Source organism: Pongo abelii, chromosome 14 (genome assembly GCF_028885655.2).
Source record: "Pongo abelii isolate AG06213 chromosome 14, NHGRI_mPonAbe1-v2.0_pri, whole genome shotgun sequence".
NCBI lineage: Eukaryota > Metazoa > Chordata > Mammalia > Primates > Hominidae > Pongo > Pongo abelii.
This window is the reverse complement of record NC_071999.2, coordinates 96,315,288-96,329,188: the sequence shown is the minus strand read 5'-3', so window position 1 is coordinate 96,329,188 and position 13,901 is coordinate 96,315,288. Positions and strand designations below refer to the sequence as shown.

Sequence of the window (13,901 nt, the reverse complement as noted above, 5' to 3'; positions counted from 1 at the left end):
ATCCATTTTAATTTTCTATTTGCTAAATGAATGAAATAGCATACTCAATTAGTTGCTTAATACATATTTTTATTTTATAGCTTTATTGAGATATTACACATATCATAAAATTCACCACTTTAAAACACACAGTTGAATGATTTTTAGCATTTTCAAAGAGTGTACAACCATCATCAAAATCTGCATTTGGAGTACTTACCTGATGCCCAAAAAGCCCCAAACACATTAGCAGCCATATTCCATACTGGCTTCACATCCTGCACTCTCTCAATTCGAGACCCCACTTCCAGCCTCAGCTCCAGAGAACCACTAATCTATTTTCTGTCTCTAGATTTACTTAGACTGGTATTTCATGTAAATAAAATTGTTCTTTATGTGGTCTTTGTGACAGCCTTGTTTCACTTAACACGATGTTTTCAAGGTTCATCTCTATTGTAGTATGTATTAATATTACATTATTTTTATTGTCAAGTAATATTTTATTGTATGATATAACGTTATATTTATTAATTAATAGATATTAAATATTTTGTGTTTTCCCATATTTTGCCTATGAATAATGCTGCTATGTACATTTATTTATAAGATTTTTTTTGTGTCTAACTTTTTATTTATTTTGGGTGTACACTGAGGAGTGAAATTTCTGGGTCATACGGTAAATTTATGTTTAATTTCTTGGAAGAACTGTAAGTTTTTCAAAGTGGCTATGCCATTTTAACTTTCTACCAGTGATATATAAGGGTTCCAACATCTCCATATCTTCATCAAACACTTCTTATTGTCTGTCTTCCTTTATTTTAAGCATTCCATCATATGAGAAGTGGTATTTCCTTTAGGTTTTAATTTGCATTTTCCTAATGACTAATGATGTTCAGCGTCTTTTTATGTGTTTATTGGCCAATTGTATTTCTTTCTTTTTTCCTTTTAGCAACTTCTATTTAAATCCTTTGCCCATTTCATTACTTGTTGTTTTTATTGTTGAGTTATAGAAATACTTTATATATTTTAGATACAAGGCCTTGGTCAAAGTGTGATGTGAAAATAGATTTTTCTCATTTTTCCACTTGACTTTTCACTTTTTGATTATGACCTTTGATGGGCAAGGTTTTCAATTTTGATTAATCCAAATTATCTTTTTTTATTTATATTGCCAGTTGTGCTTTCAGTGTGGTATTTAAAAGATCACTGCCTAACCTGAGGTTATGAAGATTTACCCCTATGATTTCTTCTATAACTTTTATAATTTTGACAATTAGTTTATGTCTATATACACCTCTGAGTTAATTTTTTTGTAGGATGAGATAGAAGTCTAGATTTGTTCTTGTGGATTTGGATATTCATTTGTCCTATCACTATGTATGAAAATATTACTTTTTTCTCCATTGAATTGTCTTGGCATCCTTGGTCAATTTATATTCAATTGATTTATGAACTGACATTCAATTGACCATAAGTATGAGTTTATTTCTGTAAACTCAATCACATTCTTTTGATCAGTATGTTTATTCTCATGCCAGTATTGCTTTGCCTTGATTTCTATAATTTGTCATAAGTTTTGTATAATTTTTATCCCTTCAATTTATGAAGGCTTATTTTATGGTCTAGCATGTGGTCTGTCCTGGAGAATGATTTTATACACTTAAGAAGGATGTGTATTTTGCTGTTGTAGGGTGTAGTATTCTATACATGTCTGTCAAGTCTAGGGGTTTCTAATGTTGCTCAAGTCTTCCATTTCCTTGTTGATCTTATGCCGAGTTACCTCATTCATTATTGAAAGTGGGTTGTTGAAATATTCAACTATTATTGTTGAATGTTTTATTCTCATCCCCCACTGTGCAGCAGAGCTGAGTTCTCTGAGTTAAATACAAAACATCACCACAGTCTGAGAATAGAGATTTTGTAGTAATCTGCAAGTTCAAACAAAATATTGTCTGTGCTCTGGGAGTGATGCTTTGAAGGCAACTCCGGAAGAGGTTAAATCTCATTGTCTGCGGTACTGCTGTATTTTTGCTACTGTGCCATTGATCTGGGGTAAAAAGGAGTGATAGGAGTAGCCTCAAGTTAAAGAACCACAGATCTCGCTGTCATACTTATATTCAATATTTTCTCTAGGATCACTCTAATTACTAGAGTTCTGCTATGGCAGGTTTAAGTTGTTTTGCTAGTATTTTTATTGTTTTAGAGACAGAGAGAGTTCACTGAGGTCCTCAGTATGTCATACTGTAACTATGTATATGATTATTGAATAATAGTAGTGTCTGGGAAAAGAAAGCTTTTTAAATTCTTTACTGGAGCTAATGAGTCTTGGTTCCATATTCTAATATTCTCTAGGAGTTGTTAATGTCATTATAGTTGCAATTAATAAAATAAATATGGCTTCTGAAAAATCTATTCTTTAGTTTACAGAAGTAACATTCAGAGTACCTTGGTAGGTCATCTTAGTCTATTTTAGCTTCAACTTTATAGTTCTAAAAACCTAAATTGAGCAGAGTATATAGAGATAATTTGATTCAAAGGAACTGATTCAAACTAACAAATCGAAATGTGTTTAACCAAAACACAAACTTTACTTTGACTTACATTAATCACCATGCCTTACTGAGGGGCCTAAATATTCAAATAATCAATATAGCTTGAAAGTGACTTAAAGGCATATCTAAAAAGTATAACTATAATGCTATTCGATTAACAAGGAAAATAATACATTGTATCAATATTTAAAATATGGAATCACTTTTTATGTGCTAGGCACTGTACTAATATTTTTTGATGTATTACCCAAGTTATCTTTTCAAACCTTCATATGATGGCTATAATGATTATTGCCCCGTATACAAAAATGGACTAGAGTAAGAGAGATTAGAAAATCATTATCATATTTTAATTCAATATTTGTTTAAATATTTAATTAAATATTCAACAAAAAGTATTTGTTGAATAAATCAATGAATGCATGAAATATAACACTAAGAAAGTGAAGAGGATTAGGGAGATGGAAGAAATAAGATATTTACAGCCCTCTCCTCGATAGCGCTATGGTCAAATGATAGGGAGAGTAATGGTGCAAGTACAATAAATATTATTGGAGTTATTTTTTTCCCTTTTTTTCCTGTATTGCCCCCATTTTCTCCCAAAATAGTCTATTAGAGACAGAAAAATAAGACATAATCAAACAAGTGTTCTACTGCAGACCAAGATGTTTACTACTGCATCAATCAATTAAAAAATGTAAAAATACATGAAACAACGGTTTTCAAGACACTAAACATCAGTCAACAGACAGTGAGCCCTGAAAGACCAGAACTCAACAAAGTAAATCCTACAATTGTTCCAGCTTCTAGTCCTGAGATTTTCTACACCATAACAGGAAGCAAGTAACGAGGCCAAGCCTGGCAGACTCCCCGAACTGAGCAGGCAAAGTTGGTCAGAGTTACTAAGGTGGCTAGAGTTCATGAAACACATATGCAGAGAAGACGGCTGCACAGGGAGAAGGCGGGAGTCTGAGGTGTCCTCTTCCAGCATCCAGCAGTGCTGGTCAGAGCATGCAAATGAGGAAACAGTGAAGACATACCCTAGAGGCTTTTAACATCTTTACTATTAACTTCCTTCCTACCACGAAGAAAACTTTTTTTGACACAAACCTAGGACTTTGTTCAAGATGTCCATCCGTCTCTACTACTAATAAGTAAATAGTTCTTTAGCAGTACTTTCTTCCTGGAATCAACTTAAGATTTTAATATTTGGTTGATAAAATCTACAAGTGTGGTAATGAAAGATATTTGTTCCATATTTTGCTTCTTACGAATGCTCATAGCTCTTATCATATTCTCATAAATACCACAAAACAAAAGTCCAGTTATTTTCTTGCACAAGATAAAGATTTATGCCTTCCAAAGACTGAATATATCATGTCATTTTTTTCATCAGTCTCATATTACTAAAAACTACATCTAAGACATCTAATTAAATGCAAATGAATACAATTTAACATAAAATGCTATTTCATTGATAGTACATTTTAAGATTTTAACCTCAATTTTTAGCTATATTAAAGTATCTCAGAGATATCTTCTATGTAAATACACAAAATAAAATGGATTGTAATGAAAACATTTATTGCTATACATACAATAGTATTTTAACAATTACAAAAGTATTATTTCTTCTATTGCTTTCTATTTAATCAAACAGAAAATATGACATAACACTCCTGTGAAGTACTTTGGATAAATTATGTATAAGAAATGTAAAATATAGAGAAATATAAAATATTATACTCAAATTTGAATTTTTTAAAATTGTCATATGAACTATAATGATACAATGTTAATGTTTCTTGTTTAGAAAATGCATTAATGTATGTTAAAATAAATGTATATATATTTTTAATTCTAATACCATAGTTAAAATATTAATGTCTTATCTCGTTATCATTTGATATGATAGCTCTAAAATTCAAAGTTATTTCTTAAAGAAATACGTAATAGTGCATATAGTAACGTGACTTTAAAATATATTTTCATGGGAGAAGAGATGGGAGAGCTTAACCCCCTTTTTTTTTTTTTTTTGAGATGGAGTTTCACTCTTTCGCCCAGTCTGGAGTGCAGTGGCACCATCTCGGCTCACTGCAACCTCCACCTTCCGGTTTCAAGTGATTCTCCTGCCTCAGCCTCCCAAGCAGCTGGGATTACAGGCGCCCGACACCACGCCCAGCTAATTTTGTATTTTTAGTATAGATGGGGTTTCACCATGTTGGCCAGGCTGATCTCAAACTCCTCACCTCAAACTCTGCCTGCCTTGGCCTCCCCAAGTGCTGAGATTACAGATGTGAGCCACCGTGCCTGGCCAGAGAGCTTAACCCTTAATTGGCATTTTCTATGATGACACATGAGCCCAAATGTCAAGCTGCATATGGTCATCCACTCAAACTTATCACATATATGTGCAAAATACCATCTCACAGCTGGTGATGAACTATTCACAAGTTTCTATTTGTTTACTCAGGTACAATTCTTATTTCCAAGAGAAAAATGTTTTCAGTTTTCAGTCTTTTAGTGTTAAGTGTTAGCTCTACACATACAAAATTACTACTTCAATAAAAACTCATTAAATTTCATGAGAGGGCTGGAGAATAAGGTGGAGGAAATCTTCTGGAAATAGGACAACAGTACCAACAAATTTTCAAAAAATGTATGAAAGATAAACTAAACTTAGAGTATCAGAATGCTTGGATAAGAGTTCTTCTGCCAATAAGCTAAATGACAGAAAAAGAAAGAGGAGAAAAAAAAACAGATTAAAATGATGCAAGGCATTTGTCAAAGAAAGAGTGCTAAAATAGAACAAAACAGAAATCAAACACAAAAAATAAGCTGTTCGGGTCCCAGCCATCATCTTCATCATCCCTGTGGCAGGGACAAGCAAGGGATGGGGTTGCAGAGGGCTCACATCCACTTTCACTAAACTTCATTTCTACAGGGTTACCCACCACACTTCACTGAATTTCACTGGCCAGATTTTGGTCACATGGCCCAATCTAGCTACTAGGGAGGCAGTATGCATGAAATAAATTAAAAGAAAAACAGGCTGGGCACGGTGGCTCACGCCTGTAATCCCAGCACTTTGGAAGACCGAGGCGGGCAGATCACGAGATCAGGAGTTCAAGACTAGCCTATCAATATGGTGAAACCCCATCTCTACTAAAAATACAAAAAATTAGCTGGGCATGGTGGCAAGTGCCTGTAGTCCCAGCTACTTGGGAGACTGAAGCAGGAGAATTGCTTGAACCCAGAAGGGAGAAGTTACAGTGAGCCGAGATCACACCACTGCACTCAAGCTTGGGGGACAGAGCGAGACTCCATCTCAAAAAAAAAAAAAAAGAAGAAGAAGAAGAAAAACAATGTTGTAGAAGAGAAGAGTGAACCTATACTATTATGTAAATTATATACTCTGTTACTGATCTGTGAATAATATTTCCATACTCATAGAATGTTAGTGCTGAATAATGATTTAACAAAAAGTGTGAACTTTTATTTTGGGGGTATTCACATTATGTCTGGTGAATTCATTAGTGTTAAAGCCTCATCTTTCATAATGGTAATCATATATCATCTCTAAAATAGAAACAAAAAACTAACATTATAATTGATAAAGGAAGAAAAATCAATCAAAATTGCTCCCTCTAAGTGGAAGGATTTGAGTACCTTATTTCTTTTAAAATTTTTTATATTGTACACGTTTCCTTAAGGAAACATGAAAAATTGATTTTTTTGAAAAGGTAGGATTAATGCTTTGGTGGTATGGAAGAAGCTGTAAAATTGCAAGGGCAGGGGTATATAGTCAGAGAATTTACAAGAACTTGCAGGACTGGAATTGATACATTAGTACTGACAATAGGGGTGGCCATGGAGTTAATGGCTGAGCTAAGTTGAAGAAATGTTATTAAATTCTAAGAGGTTAAGGAACTGAGAAGAAAAGTTTTTGAATAATCTTTCATGGGAATGATGATAATATCACTAAGATTAATAATAGAAGAAGGACTCGATTTTTTAAAAAATGAGGAGAGTGATCAGGAGGTAGATGATAACTACATAGGGAAATATGGGGTGGTATAATCGTTTGACATCTGGGTCAAATGACTTGTGAGTTTTAAAGGCAGAAGATAGAAAAATGATTTGAAAGTGGTAATGAAGAACAGTATGAGTCCTATACCTCACCACTAAGACCTGAGCTATTGAGTTAGGAGAGGAAAGAAAAGAGTCCACCTGAAAAAGCTGCAGAGAAGACGGTATCTTTATCAGAAACTCACTTATTTTGAGAAGTAATGGGAACATTCAGAAAACTGACTAAGGCTTAAGGGGAATTGCTAATGATAGCGCATATATTTCAGACTTGGGATGTATAAAACATTGTGAGCGTTAGAATTGGTTGGTATAAAAGGGAGTAGAAAGTTGGGGTTCTGGCAAAGATATTAGTAAAAAGAGAAGTAGGACATCATGGAGTTAGTACCTAATGCGCTCAACTGAGTATTTCCGGTGACTCATTGTCTTCAGAAAAAAGTTACCAAGACATCAGGGGATTGTTAACTCCTGAGGGAGAGCTATTCTGGAGTTTGATGTGATACAATTGTGCTCAATAAATTAAAAAGTAATTTACAAATAAAGCCATGGTTGGAAACATGAAAATTCAAAACTGTCTGAAAACATTGCTATCAATAAGCAGGAATAAGATTATTACAGAGAGCCTAATATACAGGAAAAAACAGGTTAAGATACTGATCAGAAAGAAAAACTATGCAACAAAGAGAAAAATAAATGGAGAAGAGCTACCTAACAACAAGAAATGGAAAAAAAAAATACAGTGAACATAAACCGCCCTGAAAGGGAGCACCGTTGGCAGTGATTAAAAAATAAAAGAAAACTGTATGGTTTTCTTGAAGGACTGCCTTTGACTTTACCTCGTATTCAGCTTCCTTTGCTCCCCATACGCAACATGCTTGCAAGCCTCTAATAACCATTGACTAGCAAAGTGAAGCCCAAGAAATACACTGAATTTCTGTGTACAGAAAGAACTGCTTTTATTAGCTGCCACATACAGCCTAGAATAAAGTTTTGGCAACAGCCGAGTAAATTGCTTGAGTGGATGGAATTATACTTTTCTTGGCTTTCTAAGTAGGAACCCTACAGCGGCCTCTGGAGGCTGGCTGATAGAATGGATCCAATTATTTATTGATATATCATCTTAAAACTGATAAAGATGTTGTGTAATTATTTTTACCTCTTAAACTCCTATTGATATCGGGAATTCGATTTTAGTCTTCATTTATCTGTTTCTAAACTTCAACATGATTAAAAGTATGTTCAGCTTTCATGATTCTCTAAACTAAAATATTGTAGGTTTGTTATCATGAAAACCTATTTCTCAAAAAGGCACTTCTCTCTGAGATAACACTGGGGCTAGTAGTGAATATACTGGTCTATTGGACATTCAATGCCAGATAATTCTGAATATAATCTTAGTTCTAGTCTAATAGCCAGACATATGGTGTTACTTATAGCCACTATATTAACAGAAGTTTTTATTTAAAAAGAAGATGCTACAGTATTGAACATACTAATATAGAACTAAAATGTTTAGAAAAAAAGACATTATAAGAGTGTGAATTTTAAGCTGTTTCGTTTCTCTCATTTAATCCACAAATATAGTGCCATAATTAAGCTCAGAAAATTGAAAAGAGGAAGATTTTATAAATCAGTTGTTTTAAGTCTCTCCTAATATTGAAATAACCCCATACATTAAGTTTTCTTACATTCCAAATACAAGAGCAAGAATATTCTTAGAAATCTTTACATAGGGCCAGGCACGGTGGCTCAGCCTCTAATCCGAGCACTTTGAGAGGCCGAGGTGGGTGGATCATGAGGTCAGGAGTTCGAGACTAGTCTGACCAACATGGTGAAACCCGGTCTCTCTAAAAGTACAAAAATTAACTGGGCGTGGTGGCTCACGCCTGTAATCCCAGCTACTCAGGAGGCTGAAGCAAGAGAATCGCTTGAACCCAGGAGGCAGAGGTCGCAGTGAGCCGAGATCTCGGCACTGCATTCCAGCCTGGGCGAGAGGAAAAAAAAAAAGAAAGAAAGAAATGTTTACATAGCTAGATTTTAGGAAGAAAAATATTTTTTTTCATAGAGTAGGAGAACCTTATTTCCCATGCAAGTATGATTCTGTCATAATCAAGTCTGCAGTCATCTCTTTCCACAGAAGAGAAAATCTATAAGAACCCACCTGAACCAATGGAGAAGGTGTGTGTGATAAACAACTGTATTGTTATTTTCTTAAGTGCTTGAATAAAATAGCCAGGTAATATACATAATTGTCCAGCATTTTGGAGATATAAAAAACAAACTTGAAATGGCAAAACATTTGTTTATTTATTTTTTTTGAGACGGAGTCTCGCTCTGTCGCCTGGGCTAGAGTACAGTGGCGCGATCTCGGCTCGCTGCAACCTCTGCCTCCCGGGTTCAAGCAATTCTCCTGCCTCAGCCACCTGAGTAGCTGGGGCTACAGGCGTGGCCACTACGCCCAGTATTTTTAGTAGAGACGGAGTTTCACCATGTTGGTTGGCCAGGATGGTCTCGATCTCTTGACCTCGTAATCTGCCCGCCTTGGCCTCCAAAAGTGCCGGGATTACAGGTGTATGCCACTGTGCCCGGCCCATTTGTTTATTTTCTTAATGAGAGGTGACACCATGCTGGCAGTCCTCACAGCCCTCGCTCGCTCTTGGTGCCTCCTCTGCCTGGGCTACCATTTTGGTGGCACTTGAGGAGCCCTTCAGCCCACCGCTGCACTGTGGGAGCCCCTTTCTGGGCTGGCCAAAGCCAGAGCCCACTCCCTCAGCTTGCAGGGAGGTGTGGAGGGAGAGGCACGAGCAGGAACCGGGGTTGTGTGTGGCACTTGCGGGCCAACTGGAGTTCCGGGTGGGCGTGAGCTTGGCGGCCCGCACTTGGAGCAGCCGGCCGGCCCTGCCGGCCTGGGCAATGAGGGACTTAGCACCCGGGCCAGCGGCTGTGGAGGGTGTACTGGGTCCCCCAGCAGTGCCAGCCCACCGGTGCTGCGCTCGATTTCTCGCCCAGCCTTAGCTGCCTTCCCGCGGGGCAGGCCTCGGGACTGCAGCCCACCATGCCTGAGCCTTCCCCCACCTCTGTGGGTTCCTGTGCAGCCCCAGCCTCGCGGACGAGCACACCCCCTGCTCCATGGCGCCCAGTCCCATTGAACACCCAAGGGCTGAGGAGTGCCAGCGCACGGCGCGGGACTGGCAGGCAGCTCCACCTGCAGCCCCGGTGCGGGATCCACTAGGTGAAGCCAGCTGGGCTCCTGAGTCTGGTGAGGATGTGGAGAGTCTTTATATCTAGCTCAGGGATTGCAAACACACCAATCAGCACTCTGTATTTAGCTCAAGGTCTGTGAGTGCACCAATCGACACTCTGTATCTAGCTGCTCTGGTGGGGCCTTGGAGAACATTTATGTCTAGCTTAGGGATTGTAAACACACCAATCAGCACTCTGTATCTAGCTCAAGGTTTGTAAACACACCAATCAGCACCCTGTGTTTAGCTCAAGGTCTGTGAGTGCACCAATCGACACTCTGTAGCTAGCTGCTCTGGTGGGGCCTTGGAGAACCTTTATGTCTAGCTCAAGGATTGTAAACACACCAATCGGCACTCTGTATCACGCTCAAGGATTGTAAACACACCAATCAGCACCCTGTGTTTAGCTCAAGGTTTGTGAGTGCACCAATCGATACTCTGTATCTAGCTGCTCTGGTGGGGCCTTAGAGAACCTCTGTGTCGAAACTCTGTATCTAACTAATCTGATGGGGACATGGAGAACCTTTGTATCTAGCTCAGGGATTGTAAACACACCAATCAGTGCCTTGTCAAAACAAGCCACTTGGCTCTACCAATCAGCAGGATGTGGGTGGGGCCAGATAAGAGAATAAAAGTAGGCTGCCCGAGCCAGCAATGGCAACTCGCTGGGATCCCCTTCCACACTGTGGAAGCTTTGTTCTTTCACTCTTTGCAATAAATCTTGCTACTGCTCACTCTTTGGGTCCACGCTGCTTTTATGAGCTGTAACACTCACCGCGAAGATCTGCAGCTTCATTCCTGAACCCAGCAAGACCACAAGCCCACCAGGAGGGTCGAACAACTCCAGACGCATTGCCTTAAGAGCTGTAACACTCACCGCAAAGGTCTGCAGCTTCACTCCTGAGCCAGCGAGACTAGGAACCCACCGGAAGGAAGAAACTCCGAACACATCCGAACATCTGAAGGAACAAACTGCAGACGCGCCACCTTAAGAGCTGTAACACTCACCGCGAGGGTCCACGGCTTCATTCTTGAAGTCAGTGAGACCAAGAACCCACCAATTCCGGACACATTAATACTCAACACTTGAAGGCAAACAATCTACAATAATAGTCTGACAATTATTGAAAATTATATATTTTTTAAAAATAAAAACTTTTGGTATCAGAAAGTTTTTTAATGTGAGGTACTATATTTTCTTAATTATAACTCATAGAGAACCTAGCCAATTAAGAATGTTCATAAATCAATAAATATTACTTGAATAACGATGCCACATACAAAGGCCAAATGAAAACTATGTGAGCAAATTGTTGGTAGCAGCTAGGTTTCCTTCAGAAATTCCTTTCACATAACACTATTTGGACAGAATGTTACCTATTTCAATCACTTCTAAACCATCTTGAGAAAAGAAAGTCAGGGAGAGTTGCAGAGTTTTTTAACTGTTTGATGAGAACTTTATCACCTTTCCTTTGATGTGTAACTTTCTCTTGAGAGAGGTCTAGGGCAGCTCTGACTGAGATTGGCATCTGAAGAATCTGAGTGTTGTAACTTTGTGATCCCTTCATTGTATTTGTTTGTGGGTAAATATTTTATAAAAGCCTTCAAATATAAAACTTCCCCGGTCATGATTTTTAACATTCTTTCTGGTTTGACCAAGTTTCTCCTCTTACTTTGTCTTAATAGGGAAACTGTAGTAAGTACTTTTCAAACATCAAAATCAACAAGCTCATACTTACTTTGAGATTAAATACTAATGCTAAATCATTTCAAACAGAGCTGCCTAGTAGTTATCAAAAATTAATTTGTTATGATTGGCATTTTATTATAAACTTTAATAATAAAGTTGATTGTGTTTGATCAATTTCAAAATTTTAACAGAGATCTGTGAGCTCTTTATGAATGAACATTACATAAAACTTGAGTGTTGTCTCTATGTTCCAAAAATATCCATACATTTTAAACTTCAGTTATTATGGGATTCATCTTTTTGACTAAGGAAAATAGTTGAAATAACATATTCTGTAAAAAAGCAGTTCTATCAGAAAAATCTTCAAGTCATGGCACACAGCGGCTCATGCCTGTAATCCCAGCACTTTGGGAGGCCAAAGCGGAGTGGATCACTTGAGGTCAGAAGTTCGAGACCAGCTTGGCCAACACAGTGAAACCCTGTCTCTACTTATTGTTTTAATTAATTTACTTTTTAACCTCTGAACTTCTTATTGGCCTCCTGCCCCCCAAAGGGTACCCTGCGTCTGCTGGCTTAATGTCTCAGAACTTTAGTGTCGTTGGTCTCAGACACCACTTTGTCATCCACTATCCTGCAGGTGGTGGACTTTTGGTTGGTTTGCATGGAGCTGCTGCTGTCCAGGGCATCACCATGATTGAAGTTCTCCCCGTCTTCCAGTGGGCTGTGGTAGGTGGCAATCTCAGCCTCCAGCTTGACCTTGATGTTCAGCAGGGTCTCGTACTCCTGGGCCTGGCGCTGTCCCTCTGCCTGAGTCTGTGCCAGCTCTGACTCCAGGTGCAGCAGGATCGCGTTGAGCTGCCCCATCTGCAGGGCATAGCAGGCCTTCACCTCCCTTAGGCTGTTTTCCAAGCTGGCCTTCAGATTTCTCATGGAGTCCAAGTCGATCTCCAAGGACTAGACTGTATGTCTCAGCTCCGTGAGCGTAATCTCAGCAGCTCCAACCTCAGCAGACTGCGTGATGACCACTGTGGTGCTCTCCTCAATCTGCTGAGACCAGTACTTGTCCAGCTCCTCTCGGTTCTTCCCAGCCAGCTCATCATATTGGGCCGAATGTCTGCCATGATCTTGGTGAGGTCCTGCGATTTGGGGACTTCTACCTCCATGGTCAACCCAGAGCTGTCAGTCTGGGCTTGTAAGCCTTTTACTTCCTCTTCGTAGTTCTTCTTCATGAAGAGCAGCTCCTCTTTGAGAGCCTCGATCTCTGTCTCCAGCTGCAGCCGAGTGACATTGGTGTCATCAGTGACCTTGCAGAGCCCATGGATGTCACTCTCCACAGACTGGTGCATGGCCAGCTCTGTCTCATACTTGACTCTAAGGTCATCAGCAGCAAGATGGGCATTGTCTATCTGCAGAACGATGAGGGCATTGTCCACAATATTTGCGAAGATCTGAGCGCTCAGTTCCTCGATGGTCTTGAAGTAATGGCTCCAGTCTCTGTGCTGGGGTCCCTTCTTCTCCAGGTGCTCCCGGACTTTGCTCTTCAGGATTTTCCTCTTCAGCTTCGGGTTCTCAGTCTCCAGGCTCCTCACTCTCCAGGTAGGAGGCCAGGCGGTCATTCATGCTTTGCATGGTCTCCTCGTTCTAGATGCCTCCCATTCCTGCCAAATCCCCCGCCATCCTCATGGCCAGGCCCCGAGACCCCATGCCGCCCAGGAAGCTGGTAGAGCGGGACACAGAGATCCGGGAACCAGAGCCCCTGGCGGCTGCATAGACGCTGGCTGTGCTGCTGACTGGCAGGGCACCATAGCTGGATGCCTGGACAGAGCCCAGGGAATGGTAGTTGGTGGAGAGGGTGGAGCGAGTGGTGAAGCTCATGCTGTTTGGTGGGGAGAGCGAGAGGACAAGACTCAGGCTTTGCCAACGACCCCCGTCTCTACTTTAAATACAAAAATTAGCTGAGCATGGTGGCGCATGCCTGTAATCCCAGTTACTTGGGAGGCTGAGACAGGAGAATCACTTGAACCTGGGAAGTGGAGGTTGCAGTGAGCAGAAATCCCGCCAATGCATGCACTCCAGCCTGGGAGACAGAGTAAGACTCCATCTCCAAAAACCAACCAACCCAACAAACAAAATCTTCAAGTCAACCAAAAAATTGTCAATAAGCCTTTGTTTGTTTGTTTGTTTTACCTGATTTCTCTTAAATTAATGTTGCTCTTAACTCTGAGATAACAAAATAAGGGACTGGTTCATATGTACGAATCCGTAGAAGTAAAGAGGAAGAAGAACTATAGGAAATGATATTTCAATGTGAGTGCTTTAACCTGGTATTGTTTAAACCCAGCTATTTCAAAA

At 39.4% G+C, this 13,901-nt stretch overlaps 1 pseudogene across 1 annotated transcript; it reads right to left on the bottom strand.

The window, feature by feature from the left end:
- Positions 1–12,122: 12,122 nt before the first annotated feature.
- LOC100435567 (keratin, type I cytoskeletal 18-like) lies at positions 12,123–13,424 on the bottom strand (annotated as a pseudogene). The gene has a single exon (XR_094864.5). The product of XR_094864.5 is annotated as a keratin, type I cytoskeletal 18-like (transcript).
- Between the last annotated feature and the right edge of the window lie 477 nt (positions 13,425–13,901).